The sequence below is a fragment of the Panthera pardus genome, unplaced genomic scaffold (assembly GCF_024362965.1).
Source record: "Panthera pardus isolate Hobbes unplaced genomic scaffold, ASM2436296v1 HiC_scaffold_8, whole genome shotgun sequence".
NCBI classification, from domain to species: domain Eukaryota; kingdom Metazoa; phylum Chordata; class Mammalia; order Carnivora; family Felidae; genus Panthera; species Panthera pardus.
In genome coordinates, this window is record NW_026527013.1 from 141,687,706 (window position 1) to 141,692,474 (window position 4,769).

Here is a 4,769-nt window from a genome sequence, read left to right on the forward strand (position 1 = left end):
TGTATGTATACACACATGCATGTGGGCATATGCACATGCACACACACACACACACAATGGAATATTATGCAACCATAAAAAGGATGAGATCTTGCCATTTGCCACAACACGGATGGACCCAGAGTATTATGCTAAGTGAAATAAGCCAGAGAAAGACAAATACCATCAGATTTTGCATATGTGTGGAATCAAAACAAAAAGCAAAAACATACCCATAAATACAGAGAACTAATGGTTGCCGGAGGGGAGGGGATGGGCAAAATGGATGAAGGGGAGTGGAAGGTACAGACTTTCAGTGATGCAATAAGTTACAGGGATGAAAGGTACAACATAGGGAATACAGTCAATGGTATTATAATAGTGTCGTATGGGGACACTAGCTACACTTATGGCGAGCTTAGCCTAATGTAGAGAGTTGTTGAATTACTGTTATACAACTGTAATGAAATTAACATTATAGTCAACTATACTTTAATAAATACTAATTTACATATGCTAGCATATTGTGTAGTCTGTAGGGACTGAAACTAACTTTCACCTTTGTGTTTTAATAAGCTTTACTATTTAGGTATGATAAGGCCAACAGATCAGGAGAGAAAGCCATTGGAAAGAGAGTTTATTATACTCACAGATCTCAAAACAGAGAGTATATTATAACGCCATGAGGGGCCACCCAATCACTGGGGTTGGAAATGACCTATGGGCAAGAGCCTTCATTGTGGTTTTCTCAGAAAGCAACTGGCACGGCAGGGTAAACAGGTTTAAGATGACCTACTTTGAATAATTTCCAGCAGGATCTGAAGCATAGGGCCTGTCCTTGGTGGCCTATTACCCGGCCCCAGGGTGCTTAGGGCAGATGTAGAGTGACCCTAAGTGTAAGAAACTGAGGAAGTGACTGGGGATATGGACTTAATTGGTCACTTAAGAAAGGTCTGCTATCTTCTTGCTCCACCCACTAAAATGTGTTTAAAGGGATCTTAAATTGATTTAACATGACTCACTTCTCTAATAGGCCTTTGCATGTGTTCCTTGCCTCAAGTTATGAAATAAAAGGCACTTATTTTCCACAGCTAAATTAATTCAAAGTAGACTGCAAAACCTTTTCTTGGGCTTCAAGGCCTTGTCCGTGTGGCCCTGTCATAATGTCTTTCTTTGAAATAATTAAGTCAGTAACAGAAAAACATCCACAAGTGGCATGGAGAAAATCATAATATACACAAGTTTTTTTCAAATTTGTCTTCCACTATCCTACTGCATGAGGTCTCATAAATACCAGGTTGGCCCAACCATTAGAGAAGGAAACTAACTTTATAGTCAATAGCCATCATTTTATTATTTCCTCTTTAGTGCTTGGGTCTATCCTCCAAGCAAACTCTTTTAAATCAAGTATATAAGGATTAATTATCTACTTTCTATAGACCTGAAATTGCAAGAAGCTATAGAGAGAGGAGAAAGAAGTGGAAGATACTTTCTCAAATGAGTAAGCTGAATCAGTACTTCTGATTAGTTGTAAGAACATTGTCTCTCAATGAAATAATATAGGGTGAACATAAAGCATGACATTATCAAGGGCTATGTTGTTGGTAGTGACTGTGGGACTAGAGTTCAGAGCCAAGCGTAGATCATTGTGGTTAAAAGTGACTGAGGGAAGGCAACTAAAGAAGCTAGCACATAAGAAGTACCAAGAAAGAATCTTAAGAAATGGAGTATGAGAAAGAGGAAAAAGCCTTAATAAAAGATAATGCGTACTTATTATAAATAACAGAATGGAAAGCCCTTCCCTATGTGAGACTAAAACTACTACACACAAATTTAATGACAGAAGTAGAAAAGTCACCATTTGGTAACTATCACAAAAATAATTGATTTAGGTAGGAATAAATGATGGAATCTAAAACCAGTGAATTTTGGAGAAACAAGTTATTTACACAGTCTCAAAATATCTCCTTATGAGGCACTACTTAACAAAGGCATATATACTAACATCACATTACAGACAACTGGCAGGTACCATCTAAACCAAGTGGTCAAAGTAAGCCATTATTTTTCATTGACCAGTTACTAATATTCATAAAGGGCATTTCAAATCAAGTGCACATATAATAATACTAGAGAATCTAACAAGGTAGAAAATATAATTTTCATAATTAGCCGCATAAAAATGTGGTTTCCCTGAATAATTTGCATAATAACTATTAATCTGGACTCATTCTTCTTATGTGCTATTTTAACCCAGTTGATAGACAATGACTTCTTTGTTTTTTATCTTTCAGGGAAACTGTTAGAATAATCAGTTTTCAGTGTTACTTTTCAAAATGAATTTTTATTGATTTCTCTTTCAGATTTTAAGAAGGTGAAAATACATCAGAGGAAAACTACTACTAAGTCTAATTATGTACAATTGAGCTAACTCTGCTTTGAAGCAAATTGATTTAACTCTAGTTAAATCACAGCATTGTACTACTTTCATAGAACAATACAAAATAGACAAAAATACATTCCATGAAAATTTACAATGTTCCTCAAATAAAGAAAAATACACATTTTAATTGGGATGACAGGGAGGATGATTTTGTTATATTGGTCACTGCTTTAAGGAAAAAGATTAGCATATCCACAAAGAGGAATGCATTATAGTTAACAAAAGGAGTCAGACATAATAAGAATTGCTTTAAGACATATCAGTGGAGAAAGACAGACCTAGGAAAGTCATGATGCAATTAATCAAGAAAAACAATGAAATAGATGTTGATTCCAAAATGGCTGAGAATTTTAGCTCATTTTAACTCCATATTCAATAAGAGAAATGAAAAATGAAGGCAAGGACTAAAAGACACGTAGAAAATTCAAAAGCAATGGAAACCTTACCAAACTAACATTTTTTTTAAATGTTTTTATTTTTGAGAGACAGAGTATAAGCGGGGGTGGGGGGGTGGTGGAGAGAGAAAAGGAGACACAGAATCTGAAGAAGGCTGCAGTCTCCAGGCTTCAAGCTGTCAGCACAGAGCCCAATGCGGGGCTCAAACTCATGAACTATGAGATGATGACCTGAGGTGAAGTTGGACACTTAAACAACTAAGCCACCCAGGCGCCCCTAAACTAAGTAACATTTGACAAAAAGAGTACTCTAAAAGTCGTTCATTATAACAAGGCATGGCTCATTTGAAAATAAACTTATTTATTAAAATCCCAGTACTATTTCCAATTATTTAGAAAGAGTACAGTAATGTCAAGTATAAAAGTTTAATAGAAAACTTTGAGATGTGTGAAGAAATAGCCCAAATAACTGAAACACATTTCCTTAAAGGTTCTAGCTCAATGGAAATAAGTTGATGGCAAAATAACAGGATAATTTTCAACAAGCGGTCATTCTGATCCCTTGAGTTTATTAGTGGGTATGAGGGTAAAACTTTGTCCTGTGAAGTTTATCTCAGGAGTCAGTCACCAGAATACTGTGGGAATGTAGCCAATGAAATCATCTGAAGAATTAAGAACAAAAGGAGAATCCCCTCACAAAACCCCTTAATTAGCTTTTCTCTACACTGTAACTGAAATTTGTTATGCCACTTTATACACTTAAAATTCTTGAAAATTCCACTTTTAGAATACTCTAATTTTTTTAATTTAAATTCAAATTTGTTACCATACAGTGTCGTCATGGCTTCGGGAGTACAGCCCAGTGATTCATCTCTTAAATACGACACCTAGAGCTCATCCCAAAAAGTGTCCTCCTTAATGCCCATCTCCCATTTAACCTGTCCACCCACCCACCTCCCTTCCAGAAACTCTTAGTTTGTTGTCTGTGTTTAAGAGTCTCTTATGGTTTGCCCCGGTCTGTTTTTATCTTATTTTTCCTTCCCTTCCCCTATGTTCATCTGTTGTGTTTCTCAAATTCCACATGGGAGTGAAATCATAGATGTTTCTCTTACTGACTTGTTTTGCTTAGCAGAATACCCTCTAGTTCCATCCACATTGTTGCAAATTTCTGTTCCACTCTCCCATGTGAATTGACATCTTCCAGAAATACTTTCCCGAATATTATGTAGATTTCAGAAGCTTCCTATAATTGATTATATATTATATTTTCTTACTTCAGACGGCTTTAACAAAAATAACATAGCCTGGGTCACTTCAATAAACATTCCTTTCCCTGAGTTGTACTACAGGCGGACATGTCCAAGATCAAAGCATCAGCAAATACTGTGTCTGGTGAAAGCCCAGTTGTTTGTAAACAACAGTGGCCTGCCACTGTATCCTCACATGACTGAAAAAGAGCATGCCAGTCTCATTTTAAGGACACTGATTCCATCACAGAGTCTCTTCGCTCAGAACTTCTTCTAACCCAATTTACCCCATAAGCCCCAATTCTTAAGACCATTCTATCAGGTGTTAGGGTTTCAACAACATATAAATTGTAGGGGATGGTGGGGGTTGGCGCACATACATGGAGTCCATAATAGCAATGAAAAATCCAACCAATGAACCATTTATAAAACTATTTACACTTTATCCCCAGGTTCAGGATTTGTCTATTACTCAACCATACTTGGATCAGGAATTGCATCTAATGGTAAATTTGTTAGCGTAGATAGCAGATTGTTTAAAAATAAATGTTTATTTTCTTGATGCCATATGTGATTACTTTAATGTTTAAGCCAATAAGACCACAAATAAATAGGATTGTTTTGTGGGCTGGTGGGACAGAAGATACTAGATGTTGGGAAAAGGTTTATGATTTTTCCCCCCCCCCCAAAAAAAAAAAAAAAAAA